Source organism: Equus przewalskii, chromosome 30 (assembly GCF_037783145.1).
Source record: "Equus przewalskii isolate Varuska chromosome 30, EquPr2, whole genome shotgun sequence".
Taxonomy (NCBI): domain Eukaryota; kingdom Metazoa; phylum Chordata; class Mammalia; order Perissodactyla; family Equidae; genus Equus; species Equus przewalskii.
Genome location: NC_091860.1, coordinates 27,748,375 through 27,766,788, shown reverse-complemented (window position 1 = coordinate 27,766,788; position 18,414 = coordinate 27,748,375). Strand labels below are relative to the sequence as shown.

Here is an 18,414-nt window from a genome sequence, read left to right as displayed (position 1 = left end):
ATCATGATGGGGTCAGGTTAGGCAGTACACCGCTTTGTCAAAATTGGACAGGTAAGATTTATGCATGAAAGTTGTTTAATTTTTACCATTATATCACCTTAAAAATAAAATTTAGAGTGGGGTTTGGGGTAAGGGGACGTATATAGGAAACAAGAATGAAAGAATGTCAGTGATGTTTGAAGACTGAGGATGGTACCTGGGAATTCACTACACCATTATTTTTATTTAGATTACATTGGTTTATAACATTACATAAATGTCAGGCATACATCGTTATATTTCAATTTGTGTGTAAACTACATCATGTTCACCACCAAAAGACTAATTACTATCCATCAGCATACACACGTTCCCTGTCGTTCCTTCCAACCTCCCCTTTCCCCCTGTCCCCTCTGGTAAACAGCATTCTAATCTCAGTATCCATTTGCAGGTCTTTTGGTGTTATTATTGTTTTCATCATTCACTTATGAGTGAAATTATGTGGTATTTGACTTTCTCCATCTGGCTTATTTTGCTCAGCATAATGCCCACAAGGTCCATCCAGGTTGTTGCAAATAGCAAGATATCATCTTTTTCTTGGCTGTGTAGTATCCCATTGTGTATATATACCACATGTTCTTTATCCATTTATCCATTGATCACTACAGTATCATATTGAATTTTTTTAGCACTGAGCTAACATCTGCTGCCAATCCTCCTCTTTTTGCTGAGGAAGACATGGCACTGAGCTCACATCCATGCCCATCTTCTTCTATTTTATATGTGGGATGCCTACCACAGCATGGCTTGCCAAGCGGTGTCATGTCCACACACGGGATCCGAACCAGTGAACCCCAGGCCGCTGGAGTGGAACATGCGAATTTAACCGCTGCTCCACTGGGCCGGCCCCTATGTTAAATTTTTCATGATTGAAACATTCCATAATACAATGTTAAAATCAAATTTAAAGGTAAGGTTTCTTCACCAATAGAGTTACATACATAGGTTTACTCTGATATTCTCATTACCAGTTTGTGTCACTATGGGATCCTAGGGCATTGTAGGCAACTACAACAACATCTTTGGACGTTCAGAATTCCAGGCGTTTCCTCTGGTTGGGGTAATGGTTACATTTCACCTATAAGTTGCCAAGACTAAAAGGTTGCAGAACATGTGAGCCAATAACATGTAAATTTGAAAAGTACTTTGGAGGCGTATCTAACATTGCATTAATATATATACTATATGTTTCAGATTGGTACTTTTTCACATGCACATTCTGAAACACCTTCAAATGCTATTGGTTTTGAGAAATGATGTCAATTCTCTTCTTACACTTTTATTAGTTTTTAAAATCACTAAGGACCCCTACAAGCTGGTCATGGCCTCTAAATGCCATTTCCTACGGAAAGAAACCAAGATTCCTTAGAAAAATGAATCCAGGTCTGGGCAAAAAAGCTACAAACTGAGCCTGAACATCTTATGCTCTAGAAAGTAAAGAAAGTAGGAAAGACAAGGAGGCATGTCAAAGGACTCAAGAGCTCAATAGAAGAGGCAATAACATGGTGACAATTTGATCATCGATAAGAATAGTAACGATATTGGATGGGAAAATGTCGTATTTGCTAAAATTCATGAATTTACAATGACATATATATGTGATCAATTCTTTAGATGGAATCTCCAATTTACAGGGGTACAAAAGACAGAGTAAGTTTGAATTGTATCACAGCGATCAGTCAGTAAATTCAGTTGTGTGGGAAAAAAGGTTAACTTTCTTTCACAAATAAATTATAGGAGAGAGATAAGAAGTAGAAAGAGAAGGAGGATGAGGGAAAAAAGAATGGAGCATATTTTAATGTACTTCAAATTCTTTTCTTTTCTTTTTTTTTTTTTTGTTGAGGAAGATTAGCCCTGAGCTAACTACTGCCAGTCCTCCTCTTTTTTGCTGAGGAAGCCTGGCCCTGAGCTAACATCCATGCCCATCTTCCTCTACTTTACATGTGGGACACCTGCCACAGCATAGCATGCCAAGTAGTGCCATGTCTGCACCCAGGATCTGAACCCGTGAACCCTGGGCCGCCGAGAAGCAGAATGTGCGAACTTAACCGCTGCGCCATCAGGCCGGCACCCCATGAATTATTTTCTACAAACAGATTACTAGAAGTGAAATAACTAAGATAAAGAATATAAATATTAGAATGAGCTCTTGCATAACTTTCAAATTGTTTTACAAAAGAGCTAAACACCTCTACAATGTCACAATCTTTGAAAATTGGTATAATTCAGTGTTCTTTTAAAAACTATTTCATTATGATTTCTCCATGTCCTCATGTTCCGCTCCTTTGTTTTTCCTCCTACCTCTCGGTAAATGCTCTTGTGAGATTTCCATGAGCTCAATGTCTTTAAACACAGTAACTCTTTCCATCTCTACTTGCATTGGCTGCTCCTCAGCAGGATCCACACTATAGCTCACACAAACAATTTTGTCCTTCTTCTTTGGCTTTCCTGATTCCACACTCTCATTTTCTCTCTCTCTGTCTGGAAACTACTCTTCTGTCTCCTAACCAGTGCCTCTTTCCCTCATCCTTAAATATGGACTTTCCTGCCTTCTTCTTGTTCATTGTATGAACTTTCCCAGGAAAGTGAATCCACTTCTGTGAGGTTAATTACCATCCAAAGAGCAATAACTTCAAAATCTGTACCTCTAGCCCTGACTTCCCCCTTGAGCTCCTGATCAGTATTGTCTACAGCCATCTCAGCATCTCCACTTGGATGTCCCATTGGAACCTCAAACCTACCTCTGAAGATTTGAAATAATACTCTTCTGACACCGCTCAATCTGTTCCTACTCTGACATTTCCTACGGCAATAAAAGGAACTATCATTACCCAGTTGACATCAAGCCAGAAACTTGGGGAGAGTTACATAAGGAAGACGGAGTGAAAAGCTCAGAAAAAGGAAGCCCAAGCGGGCTCCTTGCTCACCTGGTTGCAGATGGACTTGTAATTGAACCTTGGCTTGATCAGGATCATCTCCAGCTGTTCATGATGGAAATTGGATGCCCCAATGGAATTGGTTAAACCTGCATCTTTATACATCTCTACGGCCTGGGGAGGAGGGAAATGTGTGGTAAACTTTTATATATTTTGGCCCTTTCATTTGAATTTGAAAGTCTTTAAATCTGGAGATCGGTTTTCAGACATATCACAATTTGATGGGATACATCACTTGGATACATAGTTTCCTAATGTCCTTTATTGCTATGCACATATCCTTTATCTCCTTGTTTCTACTACATGCACATCTAGGATGATAAATAGACATGAAGATGCTTTTCAATTCCCCTCCCCGTCCTCTTCCATGTGCCTATTTTGCTGTTAGGCATTTAATAGTCCTTTGACAAATGGTGTCAGAGTCCAGAGGAAAGAGAAACTCTCAGGTTTTCCTAGTAGAAGGTTTGGCTGCTTCCTCTTTCCAGAATGATGAAAAACCTAATGAGATGGTTACACAAGGGTAGGTTTCACTCTCCTTCCATTGTCCACATTTCTGCTAAGTCAGACACAGGTTTTTGTCCTGTTGGCCTGTTTATCTGGCCTGGGGTTGTGCTCTAACTCCAACTGGGTATGCTCTGATGATCCTTTTATAGGGCTTCTAGGCTCAAGCTGATCAGTGAGGCAAAGAAACACCTACTTAGAACCAAAGAAGTTTAAATGAAGTATAGGCCTTAGAAGTCAATCCCTTCAGCTCCCTTCCTCTACATATAGGAACACCGTGCTACAGAGAAGTGCAGCAACATGGTCAAGGGCAGACAACAGATGGGGCAATTTCTTTGACTCCCATCCAGTGATTTCAACATTTTCACCATGCAACTCTTGTGTGTCAGTGACAGTTCTTACCTCCCATGTGTTACAAAAGCCTACTGTATCTAAAACAATTTCCCCACTGATGTCCTTTCACACAAGCTCCTCTCCAGGCTTGATAGCAGATAGGAGATAGGATGAAGAAGTTTTGATTTTTTTTTAAGAATGACCTTCCTAGTACCTAAGGATATTGGTTGTAAAACCTCCAAGAGGCTGTGATTTCTAATCAGAGTGTTTGTGCATTAATGTATCTGCCGATGTGTGTGTGTGTGTGTGTGTGTGTGTGTGTGTGTGTGGTGTAAGATAAGACTAATGGAAGACTGGAAGCACCTGAGAGACTAGCAAAGTGTCTCTCCCCCAGTGACTTCCACCCTCCTATCCACACACATCCCTAAACTTCATGAAGAATGAACTCTCCTATGGTTGGAATTGATTTTATTTCCCAGAGACAGGCTAGTTTTGATGACACAATATACCTTTACTATTGAGGAATGTGTTTTAGTTCCAGTTTATGATTACCCAACTCAGAGATAGTGAGGATGCCAGGTGTACTCAATGCATGTTCACTGTGATGAGAGGTTTGATCAGGGAAGCCCAGAGGAGTCCAGATGTGTAATATGGACCATCAAAGGGTACCTCACTCTTGGTTAAGGCTAATAGGTCCATTTGGGAGGGCCATACCCCTAAAGAGGTGGGGATTTCCCACTGTGTCTCTGTAATCTGTTTTAACTCACCTTTCTGGAGGACCATAATCACTAAGAGATTAAAGACAGAAGCATATTGCTTAGATATGTAAGATGGTGTCCTCAACTCTTTCAGGTAGAGGCAGAGAGATCATCGGATTTCAATCTTTCTGAGGGCTATGGTATGAGGATAAAAAGATCTTGATGGGGAAGTGACATAAGTACCAAGGAGAGTCATAAATCATTTAGCAATTCTATCCATCACACTCAAGACTACCTCTGTCAGTAAGAACCCAGAAAACCTAGGCAGAATGAGAGAATAGAGGTGTAACAGCAGTGATGAAATACTCTTGGGCATAACAAGGAAAAGAAAATGCTGATCTTCATAGATTTCACACAAGAATGATGAAGACGTCTATATGGTCCAATCCAAGTTTTTCCAGTCATCTTTCCAGGGATGCTTGAACCAATTCTGGGCAAAAGAAAGTATCCCAAAGCTGAAATGACCAAAAGAAATTTTTTAAAAAGTGGCTTCTTATTTCACATATTTGGGGACCAAATTAAATCTCGTTGTTAAAAGATTGAGAAGTGAGAAACAAACCACTGTGATCATCTAAAAATAAGAAACTCTAGGAATAAATTTATGTGACTTAGTATAAATGAGCTACTTAATGGGAACTGAGGTTGATTTGAGTGAATGTTAATAATACTTAGATGGCCCAGGAAAAGCACCTTAGTTGTTCAAAGATTAGAAAAGTTACCTATGGGTGATGGCCCCTTTCAGTGGTGAAAGTTCTGCATGCATGGTTTTGGTGGCCCTGGTTCATGGGCTTGGATCCTGGGTGTGGACCTACTTCACTCATCTGCCATGTTCTGGAGGCATCTCATACACAAAGTAGAAGAAGATTGGAGCAAACATTAGCTCAGGGCTAGTCTTCCTCAAGAGAAAAAAAAAAAGAAAACTCACCTCTGGAAGGAGAGTCAAGATATATCAGACCAGAGAACATGGAACTTACTGTCCTACATAATAAATGTCTGAAAACAATTCTTCTGAGAGGCCCACACCCTAAGACCATGTTGTCACTGAATTATACCTACATAGGATCATTCTGTAGAGACCTGAGCTCTCTTGACATTGGAAGCAGGATTTTCCACCTCAGAAAATTTTATATATTTCTGTAAACCCAATGCTGAGTTGAAAAATTATATCCTAGACTGAGTCCATTTTCTGAAAAATATGTCAGCCTCACTTGGATATGTCCAGAGAGAATCTACTGAAAGATAAAAGGAGTGGACTCACTCCATAGTGGCTCAGTCAATCCGTACAACAGATCTAGCCGAAAATTATCGTTATTTGTGTTTCACACATGAATGCTGACTGATGTTCAGAGACGTTGAGCAACTGTGTCCCACCTTTAACACATTTCACAGCAAAGCAAGCCTTTTCTGTTTTCTATTTATCTATAGTGGAAACCTTAAATGTATTCAAATCAAAACCAAAGTTATTTTTTCAAAATAATATATCTGATCTGACTGATACCTCTTGTCACTAGGCCACAGAACAATGGTGGTGTAGAATATGTCCTCTCTCTTCACAGTACCATCTGTCATTTTCTCTTGAAGGGTTTTGCCAATATCCTCCTCATTTGGATAGAGGTATGCCACAGCAACGTGGTAGAAACCTACATCAATAGCCAATGTGGTAGCCTCTCTAGCTTTGCTCTTAGGAACTGATAAAATATGAATAAGGAAGGTTGGTAATCCCCTGACTGAGAGACAAAAAATTGGGTTTCCTTCATATCCTTTTCACCAGCTGTTTATTTATGTCTTTTGTTCTCTGTTTGATGGTGTGAGGCTGGATAACAAACCAGTCTTGAGGGGACACAGACTAAACTCCAATGCAATCTCTAATCTTAAATGAATTCATGAAATAGGCTTCACCATAGAACACAGAAAATCAATTTTCAGTCATTAAAGAATTCATTGTAAGGAAGTAACCAAGGAAAAATTTTACACTTAGAGAAAAATTCTAAATATGTAGATACAGATAGATACAGATATAATATAGATATCAGCATCTATTTTTGGCTTAGAATTGGCAATGTGTCCATAATACTCATCCTCCATCCAACTTCCACTCAACTGGGCTCCCAAAGTCATTCATGATGGTTTTTTAATCCTTCATTCCCAAGTTGCTCTCACTCAACACTTACGCAACAAGCATTTATTAAGTGCCTCCTGTGTGCCTGACATCTTGCTAGACTCTGAAGCCCTGGGGATTTAACCATTAACAGAAGAAGACTGCTTAAAACTTATAAAAGAAACCATAGGGGGAAGCTCCTTGACTTTGCTCTTGGTTTTCATATTTTGGATTTGACACAAAAAGCAAAGTTAATAAATAAAAAATAAACAGGTGGGATTACATCAAAATAAAAAGCTACTGCACAGCAAAGGAAATCATCAACAAAATTAAATGGCAACTGAAGAGATGGGAGAAAATATTTACAAACTACATGTCTGATAAATGGTTAATATCCTAAACATACAAGGAACCCATAGAACTCAATAGCAAAAAAGTAAATAACCCAATTGAAAAATAGACAAAGGACTGAATAGACATTTTTACAACGAAGATATGCAAATGACCAGTGGGTACTTGAAAAGGTACTCAAAATCCCTAATCATTAGGAAAATGCAAAGCAAAACCACATGACATATCACCTCATGCCTCTTAGGATGACTATCATGAAAAAGACAAGAGGTAACATGGAATCAACCATAGTTCAGATCAACAAATGAACGAATAAAGAAAATGTACATCTATACAATGAAATATTACTTGGCCATAAAAGAAGACAAAATCTTACCATTTGCAACAACATTTATGGAATTTGAGGATATTTTGTTAAGTAAAATAAGCAAGACAGAGAAAGACAAACATCGTATTATTTCATCCATATATGAAAAGAAAGCAAACACATGGATAAGGAGAACAGAATAGTGGCTATGAGAGCGGAAGCAGGTAGGGGTGGGGTGAAAGAGCTAAAAGTGCAAACATATACGGTGATGGATCAAAACTAGGCTATTGGTGGTGAACACGATGAAGTCTATACAGAAACTGATATATAATAATGTACACCTGAAATTACACAATGTTATAAACCAATATGACCTTAATAAAATATTTTTGAAAAGGCACAAGAGATAACAAATGCTGAAATGAAAGTGTGGCAAAGGGAACTTTTGTGAGCTCTTGGTGGGAATGTACATTGGTGTGGCCACTAAAGAAAACAGCGTAGAGGTTCCCCATGAAATTAAAGATAGAATTACCATATGATCCAGCAATTTCACTTCTAGGTATTTACCTAAAGCAAACAAAATCATTATCTTGAAGAGACCTGTATACTCCCATGTTCATTTCAGCATTGTTCTCAGAAGCTGAAGTGTGAAATCAACCTATGTGTCCATTGATGGATGAATGGATAAAAAAAAATGGGAACTATATACACAAGAGAATATTATTAAACTTTGAAAAGGAAGGAAAATCTGTCTTTTGCAACAAAATGGATGAAGCTGAAAAGTATTATACTAAGTGAAGTAAGCCAGACAGAGAAAGACAAATATTGTATTGTGGAATCTGAAAAAAAAATTGAGTTCATAGAAACAAAGAGTAGAAAAGTGCTTGCCAGGGGCTAGGAGTTGGTAGAAAAGGAAAGAGGTTGGTAAAATGCTACTAAATTTCAGCTATAGAACAAGTGAAATTTGAGGATCTAATGTATAATGTGGTGACTGTAGTTAATAACAATGCGGTATAATTGAAGTTGGCTAAGAGAATAGAATTTGCATCCTTCCACCAGAAAACAAAAAAAAGTAAATATAGGAAGTGATGGATGTGCTAAACTAGATAAGAGGAATCTTTTCACAAATATACATGTACTGAATCATCATGTCATAAACTTTAAAGATCTTAGAAATTTTGTGAATTATTCCTGCGTAATCCTGAAAAAAATTAAAAATAATGTGTACTAAATGGATTAAAGGAAGAATAATAATTTTTTAAGTAAGCTTATGAGGAAGAATAAATGAGTCTCTAGGGAGTCCATTATCATGCCAGACACAGTTGTCACTCTACCTGTATCTGCTTGACACTCAGCATATCAGTGTACACTGAGCCAGAGTTCCAACTGTGAGCACCTACGACTATGCATGGGAGATTTCTATTTAATCCAGAGTCTTTGGGAGAGGAACTTGATAATTAGGTAAACAGGATGTATTGTGCACTGAATGCCACTTACCCTCTACACCTGACCACTCCAGTACTTACACAATGGGCCCACGAATGCAATAGTCATGGTGGAAGGGATTAAGAGTATGCATGGAATAGTTGCATGGGCCACTTCTCCCCAAGGCTGTTTGAGATACCACTATTTTGAGATGGGTGACCTCTCAGCTGTAGCAGCAGAGACTGCCATTGAGTCTTGATAAAGTACAATTCCTCAAGGAGACAAGCCAACTCCTAGGTGGTGAGTTGATTATGATAAAATCTCCATCTAACTGGGGATGAAAGCAGCAATTCATCTTTACTGAGACTGATACACTTCTATGTATGACTTTGCCATCTCCCTTCACCGTCCCTCAGACGGCATTACAATATAAGGGCAACAGAGATTTGGATTTATCGTTATAGGATCCCAGGAAACTGCCAGTTTGTTCTATTCTCTGTATTCCTTTTCTCTTTAACAACAGGAATAAATGTTGGATATAACGTAGATATAACATGTCCTTAGCCTAAGCTATAACTGTGGATATAATGGATAATTATGTCGTTGTAAACAAACTGGTCCTGTCTGACAATTATTAACTATTTCTCTTTCATGTCACCCCCTCCCCACGCCCACCCCACACTGCTCAGGTACCAGGGATATTGGCTGAAGGTGAAGGGCTCAAAATACGCAGCTCTCGACCCCCACACAGTGGCTATAGGTGGTAACTGCATAACCCTAATGAAGAGTCCACTAATAACAAACTAGACAGATCTTTGGTAAGAAACAGGAAAGCAGGAAGCTCATTATTTCATCTCAGGCACAACTTCATGGAAAACTCAGGGCCTTGTCTTTCCATCTGTCGGTCTTTCTATCTATATGTCATCCGCCTATCCACCTCTCACTCATCTTAAAAAATATACTCCAGAAATGATGTGTTTATCATGAGGATATGTATTAATATGTTAGGTTGAATTGGAAATTAAACTGGGAATTTTTTCCGATGGGTTTAGCATTGAGATTTAGATTTTTGTATTCTATATTTTCATAAATTGGATGAACTGTGTCTACAGCTTCAAGGTTTAAGGGAAAATCCATTATAAAAATATACTCCAGATGTCCTCTTTTGCAAATATTAAACTTGTAATGAAATTTTTAGCTGTTACTTTAAAATGGGTTAGAGCTTAAGTAGTTTTTCACAATTCTCATGGGGTTTACAACAAAATAAATTGGAGACTGCTAATTGATATAAGGGACCAGGGGATGTACAACGGAGAATTTAGGAGAAAACATCACTTGTTCATTTGTTAATTTGGTCCATCTGTCTACTTACATATCTAGCTTTCTACTTGCCAGGAGCTCTTGGGAAAATGTGCTTACAGATGACATAGCAGGAGTAACTACATTCAGGGTCTCACTGTCTACAAAGCATAGTGACATGTAAACAAATAATTTTAGTTTAATAAAGAAAAACTCACTAACAGAGCCATGCCAATTGCCATGGTGGCCACCAACTATACTAGGGTTTCTTGATGGTTTAAGAAAGGGGCTAATGCTATTTGATTTGATACCGACATACAAATACTGGATAATAAGTTAGAGAAGGGGAAGAAAAGGAAGCAGGGTTTTAAAAGTTCTGCAGCATTGGACTCCTACAACTGCTGAAAAAGCAGAGATGAAATGCACTCGGTGTCGAACAAAAAGGAAGCTGCAAAGTCAGGCCTAGAGACCATAAAACTTAGTACTCTGAGGCCAGTGCTCTCCCTTCCTACTCTTCCAAGCTTCCCCCATAGCACATAGGGAGAGATGCATGGGAATGAATGAGTGGGTGCTAAAAGGCAAGAGAGATGGCCCCAGACATAGCATCCATTCCTCACTCTGGAGAGATTGTCCAGCCTGTACCTGGAAATTCCCTTTGATTCTCCTCTCATTGAAGCCCTTGGCCTGGTCCAACACCCATGCTGCAGCTCTTACTGCAGGCCAACCTGGCCTGGATTTTAACTGTGTTTCATGGCAATCACATTCAAGATTGGAGCCTCCAAGAGATATGGACTGTCCTTTTCCACCCTGAAAACAAACAAAAAAAACATATATGTGAATGGTGTAGGACTGAAAATCTAGACTAAATTTTTCCCCAAGTTCCCCAGATAACTGAGCAAAATAGGCACTTTACAATATGATTTAAAAAGAGTCTCATGAGTACTTTCAGAGATTCACTGAAAATTGTGCAAAACTGGGAACAACTATATTTCCATTGACAGGTGACTGGAGAAACAACTTGTATTTATGTCCACACAATGGAATATTACTCAGCACTGAAAAAGGATTGAACTAGATATTTGTGACAATGCAGATGAATTTCACAGATGTTATGCTGAGCCAAAGAAGCTGGACACAAAAGAGTATACACTCTATGACTCCTTTTACATGTGAAATACTAGAACAGACAAACTAATCTAAGTGGAAACAATAGATCAGAAATGTGATTGCCTTGGGTTGAGGAAGAACTGTCTGGAAAGAAACACAAAATCTTTGTTGGAGATAGAAAGTTTCTGTTTCATGATAGGGGTCAGGTTATACAATGTAGCCATTTGTTAAAATTAGACAGCTAAAATTTATCCATGACAAGCTGTGTAAATTTTACCATTAAATCACTTTTAAAAATACTATTTAGAGTGGAGTTTGGAGTAGGTGAATGTATAATGGAAACAGAAGGAAAGAATGTTGGTGATAATGGAAGTCCAACAATGGTCACTACACTATTTTTTGTTTTTTATTTAGGTAACATGGGTCTGTAACATTATATGAATTTCAGTTGTACATACTATGTTTTGATTTCTGTGTAGACTACATCATGTTCACCACCCAAAGACTAACTACCATCCATCATGATACACATTTTCCCTGTCATCACTTACACTCTCCTCCTTTCCCACTTCCCCTCTGATAACTACCAATCTAATCTCTATATCAATATGTTGGTTTGTTGTTGTTGTTGTTTTTATCTTCTACTTATGAGTGAGATCATATGGTATTCGACTTTCTCCTTCTCTGTCCGACTTATTTTGGTTATCCTAATATCCTCAAGGTACATCCAGGTTGTTGCAAATGGCAAGATTTCATCTTTTTCATGGCTGAGTACTATTCCATTGTGTGTATGTACTACTTCTCCTTTATCCCTTTGTCACTATTGTGTTCACTTTTTTGTTTGGACCTTTCTATAATAAGGCGTTAAAACTAAACTTGACAAAAAAATCTTTCTTCATCACTAGAGTTGCTAACATAGGTTAACTCCAATGTCCTCAGTACCAGTTTGGGTCTCGATGGGACCCCATAGAACTGTAGGCAACAACAACAATGTCCTTGGACTTGCAGAACTCCAGCAGTTTGCTCTGGTTGAGGAAAGGGTGACATTCCACCCGTAAGATGAAAGACCCAAAGGTGTCAGAATCCATGATGCAATAACATGTCCATTTGATAAGTCCTTGGAAGGAATATCTAACACTACATTAATATATACTATAGGTTTCAGATTGCTACTTTTTCCCATGCACCTTCTGAAATAGCTTCAAACATTGTTGGTTTTCAGAAGTAATCAAACAATTATCTTTTATATTTTTATTAAAATATAAAATATATATTTATCTATTAAAGATTTGTACAACCAGGTTTTGGCCTCTAAATCTTATTTCCTACTGGGAGAAACTTAGATTACTTAGTTTGGAAGAAACCAAGAAATCCAACCAATTTTTGGAAGACTAGTTAGAAAAATGGCGGATTCCAGGTCTGGGCAAAAAGCTACAAACCGAACCTAGAACATCTTACTCTCTAGAAAATGAAGAAGACAGGAGAGACACGTCAAAGGACTCAGAGCCCACTTGAGGACGCAGTAAAATGGTGACAATTGGATCATCAACAAGAAAGATAATTACACTGGATGGGAAAACATCATATTTGTTAAAAATCTTGAATGCACAATGACGTGCCATGTTATCAATTCCTTAGATGTATTCTCCAGTTAAAGGAGTATAGAAGACAGTATCACATCAAATTGTATCACTCAGTAACAAGAATTGTGTGGAAAAGTTAAAGGAGAAAGGCTGTGTTTCTTTCACAAATAAACTGGAGACAAAGAGAAAATGAAGAAGTAAAAGGAGGGGAAAAGGGAGGGACTTATTTTACATATCTTGAATTATGTTCTGCAAATAGATTCCTAGAAATGAAATAACTAAGACAAAGAGTAGAAATATTTTAATGGTCTCTTGCATAATTTTCAAATTGATTCACAAAAAAGCTATATAGCTTTACAATATCACAGTGTTTAAAAATTGACAGCGTTGGATTTTAGTTTTAAAAATTATTTCTTTAAATTATGATTTCCCATTTCCTCACTTTCCACTCTTTCGGATTTTTTTTCCTGACTTTTTCTCTAACTTCCCTGTAACTGCTTCAGTGAGGTTTCTATAAACTCTACGTCATGAAATCCAATGTTTCCATTATTATTTGGATTGTTCCTCAGTAGGATCCACCCCATGGCTCATGCAAACATTTTCTTCCCTCTTCTTTGGCTTTCAAGACCCCACATTTCTTTCAATTTCTCTCTCCCTGTCTGGAAACTCCTCTGCAATTTCCTAACCAGTGCCTCTTTACCTGATCCTAAAATGTTGATTTTTCTGCCCTCTTCCTGTCAATGCTATTACTTTCCCATGAGAGCAAATTCACTTCTGTGAGTTTAATTACCACCTGTAAGGCAATGATTCCAAAATCTGTACCTCTAGGCCTGACCACTCTGCTGAGCTCCAGACCAGTATTGCCATCTGCCAACTCAGCATCTCTACTTGAATGTCTCATAGGAACCTCAAAACCAGCTCAGAAGACTTGAAGAAAAATAGGGTGGAGGTGCCTCAAGAAATTAGAGCTAGAATTACCATATGATGCAGCAATTCCACTTCTTAGTATTTTTATAGAGGAAGTAAAATCATCTCAAAGAGATGTCTGTACTCCCGTGTTCATTTCAGCAGTATTCCCAATAGTCAAAGTATGAAAACGACCTCTGTCTCCATTGATCTGTGAATGGATAAGGAATACGTGGTATATACATATATATACAACGAAATATTATTCAGCTTTGAACAAGAAGGAAAGCTTGTCATTTGCAACAATATAGATGAAACTGGAGGATATTCTACTAAGTGAAATAAGACAGAAAGAGAAAAAAAAATACTGCATGGTGGAATCTGAAAAAAAATTTCCAGGTCATAGAAATAGAAAGTAGAAAAGTATTTGCCAGGGGCTACGTGTTGGGGGAAAAGAGGAGAGGTTGGTAAAGTGGTACAAAGTTTCAGCTACAAAAGAGATAATGTTTGAGGACTAGTGTATAAGATGGCAACTAGAGTTGAGAACACGGTATTGTATAATTGAAGTTTCCTAAGAGAATAGAATTTAAATGTCCTAACCAGAAAAAAAAGGTAAAAACATGAAGAGATGGATGTGTTAAACTTCATGAGGGGAATCTTTTCACAGTGTATACACGTATCAAATCATCATTTCATACACTTTAATCATCTTAGAATTTTATTTGTCAATATTACCTCAGTAAAGCTGTATATTAAAAAAAAATTAAGTTTACCGATTAGATTAAAGGGAGAATAATAACTAATTTGCAGGGAGGTTGTGAGGAGGATTAAATGAGAAACGTACTATATGGAGTCCATTACTGTAACAGACACAGTCATCACTCTACCTATGTGTGCTTGGTACTCAACATATCCGTGTACACTGACCCAGACTTCCAAGTGTGAGCACCCATGACTCTGCCTAGGGTTTTTCTATGACCATCACAGTCTTCAGGAGAGACTCTTGATAATTAAGTAAAGAGAAGGTCTTTTCCACTGGACACTACATAGCCTCTATACCTGACCACTCCAGTACTTACACATTCAGCTCATGAATGGAATAGCCATTGTGGAAGAGATTAAGGCAATGCATGGACCAACTACATGGGCTATTTCACCAAGGATGTTTGACTTACCACTATTTTGAGATGGGTGACCTGTCAGCAGCAGCAGAGACTGACACTGAGTCTTGGTAAAGGACCATTCCTCAATGATACATGCTAGACCCTGGGTGGCAAGTTGATTGTATTAAACTCTCCATCTAACTGGGGACAGAAGCAGCAATTCATCTTTTCTGAGACTGATAAATTTTGTGTAAACGTTTGCCATCTCTTTGCACAGTCCCTCACACAGCATTACCATGTAAGGGCTACAGAGAGTTGAATTTATCATTAAAAGAACCCATGTAACATGGACTATTTGTTCTATTCTCTGTAGTCCTTTTCTGTCTTTAGCAACGGTAATAAAAATAGGATACAACATAGGTAAAACATACTCTACACTTAAGCTATCATGGTGGATACAATGGATAATTATGTCATTGCAAACAAACTGGCCCTCTCTGAGAGCTAGTAGCTATTGCTGTTTCATGTCATAGCTCTGCCAAGGTGGAGCATATTGGTTTCCATCATTTATGGGGCAATCCTTTCCAATTAACGCCAAAGCTGCCCCTACCTCACCGTTTCCAGATGTTGACACTTTAAGTACATTGCAGTTGACCATGTAAATGTATGAAAAATACATTTGATGAGAAGCACAATTCTGTCTCCATTGTTATTTTATGCCTCCTATGTCTTCCTTTCTAACACCTAACACTCGGAATAATAGTGGCTTTTGATATGACAAAAAGTTTCAATGATGGAAATCTTTGGTAAATTGTTTGGCAAATTCTTCTGGCCCTGAGAAACCTACAGCAAAGCTGCTATAAAGTAGCCACATTACTTGTCCTCTCCTCCTGTGCCCACTGCCCATCAGGAGTTTCTAGAACAAAGCAGAGTGGCTCTGACTGAGTCAGCAGATGAGTGCAGGAAGGGCAGCCTAAGCTTATATTTTCCATGTGTAAGAAAAAAGAATAATAATAGTTTACCTAGCAAAGTTGTTTAGAAGCTAGCAATATTGCATGGAAGTTACTTAAAATACATGATAGGCATACAGTATATGTCAAATAACCAGCTAATAGTGATGACAATCCACTCACAAGATACCCACTCAAGACCATCCCCAGGTTCAATGATTTGCAGAAAGAACGCACAGGACTCAGTATATAGTTATAGTAATGGATACAATTTGTTTTGTGAGAGGTTACTAAGAAAATCAATGGAGGGAAAAGGTACATGTAACAATGTCTCAAGAAACAAGGTGAAAGCTTGGAAGAATCTCCTACCAGTGTGGTCACAAAGAACACAATAAAAATTCTACATAAATTTAAAAAGTGTGTATTTAAGATGTACAATGTGATGTTTTCCTATACATATACATTGTGAAATGATTACCACAATTAAGCTAATTAACATATCCGTTACATCACATAATTAACCTTTTACTCTGTGTGGTGAGAACACTTAAAACCTAGTCCCTTAGCAAATCTCAAGAATATAACACACTTTTATTAACTATAGTCATCATGCTGTACACTATTTCTCCAGAACTTATTCATCTTATAACTGAAAGTTTGTACCCCTGACCAGCATCTCCCCATTTTGCACACTACCCCCTCCCCCAGGCCCTGGTCACCACTCCACTACTCTCTGCTTCGATGAGTTTGACTTTTTTATATTACATACGTAAGTGGGATCATGCAGTATTTGTCTTTCTGTGCCTGGCTTCTTTCACTTAACATATGTCCTCCAGCTTCCTCCATGTGCTTGCAAATGACAGCATTTCCTACTTTTTTAAGGCTGAACAATATTCCATTTTAGTTTTTCAGTATTTGAAAAGCTTTACTTTTTCAATGATAATGCTTGGAACTAGATATTTGGTATGACTGAACTTTGCTGGTCATGATCTTTTCTCAAGTTTAGGGGTTCTTCAGAGGTTTACAGCAGTTGAAGCTTCAGTGGTATCCTTGACCCTTCTCTGCCTTTCAGTCCACTTTCCACTATGAAGTAAACAAGTCCTATCGTCTATCTCATAAGCACTTCTTTGCAAATTTCCTTCTGTTTTATAGATAAGAAAGTGAGACTCAAAGTTTAAGTACCACTCCCTTGTCATACAACTAAATAGCCTAAAGACAATATTGGAAGCTGTTAGGCCACAAGCCCAGCTGGGCTAGTGTGGTGCAATATCATGCCAAGAGACCAAAGAAACAACCCAGAGACTGTGAATGAGACATATAGGTTTATTGGGTCCTACTTATGGGAGAGTGTCCAGTGGCAGCTGGCTGGATGGAAGTGTGCATCCGCTCACAACTGCCCCCAAGAGAAGCTTGCTTAAGTAAGCAGAGGAACAAAGGCTGCATGCTTGCCAAAGGGCTGTCCCTGGTACGACCAATGTTCCTAGGAACAGTAGCTCACGTGGAGGGGCTCTGTGTTCCCGTAAGACTCGATGTTCTTCTCGCAGGATAAGGGAGGATCAAGGCTAGCCAGGCCCAGATCATTACAAATCCCAGCAGCTGGGCAGCCTGCCCAGGAGGGAATCAGAGGGACACATGGTTACAATGGGCCTGGGGGTTTCTGCTGAGCAAGCAAGGCCCAGGCCCTCCAGAAGCCAAACTCCTGGTTTCCAGTCTGGTGACTTGTCACTTGACTCCCTCTTATGTCTAAGGTCCCCCCTACCTACTTGCTTCAATCAAAACACATCAACACAGGCCAAATATTGAAACCAAGTCCTGGAAGATTGTATCTTATTCACGCAAATGCTATTATATTTTCCATTCAGAATAAATTTTCAAGCAGTAAGTACAAGGAAAACTATAGGTGGAGTATTTATTACCTGGCACTCAGCAGGCTACCCCATAGCATAACAGCAACTCTCTGCCATCAATTGACACTCACTTCATCTCCCGGAACTTCGCTGCAAATATCTCTCTGGATAATGTCTTTTTAGTGGGAGGAAAGACTTCTAGAATTCCAAATACATAGATAAACCAATCCCATGCAATCACCCTCAATGCAAGTCAGCTGATAGTCGGTGTTCTTGACTGCTGGGTTTCATCTCTTTTGCCAACCTGGGAAACAGAACCTGGAGGAAAACTCAGAAAAAGCCACAGGTGACCACACAATCAGATCCCAATGCAAAATGAACACTGACTACTTTGTCTCTTGGTATAAGGAATGGTTCTACCCTGGTTACAAGAACAAAGTGAGCCTCCCAAAGCCACAGAAGAACTCAATGCCTTGACAACCCAGTTCAGTGTCCACTCATGCTAGGTCTATTTTCTTCGGAATCCTAAATCTCAAGACCACTATTGTTACCTATTCAGGTGCATAGGTGCCAAATCCTAGTACAGTAAAGAAATGGCCATCATTTATTCACACATGCCAACATTTGGGATCCATTGCCTTTTGCTCCTCTGTGTAAGCAGACTTTGTTTAATTCATCTGCTTTCTCAGGTTGTGAGAATAACAGGAAAATAGCACCCACGTCCTTTGTCCATCTGCTAGAAATTGGAGGAGGAGCAAGGTTAAAGCAGTGAGCCATGGAGTCTGAAGAGAAATGGAACCAGTTAACTTGTTTGTATGTTTTTTATCAAAGACCTTCACGAATTATTATATAGTTTTAAAGAAATAATTAA

General features: G+C 38.6%; 1 pseudogene; it reads right to left on the bottom strand.

Annotated features, from left to right (window-relative positions):
- Window positions 1–1,003: 1,003 nt before the first annotated feature.
- On the bottom strand, window positions 1,004–12,242 carry LOC139080432 (aldo-keto reductase family 1 member C15-like; annotated as a pseudogene).
- Window positions 12,243–18,414: the final 6,172 nt, after the last annotated feature.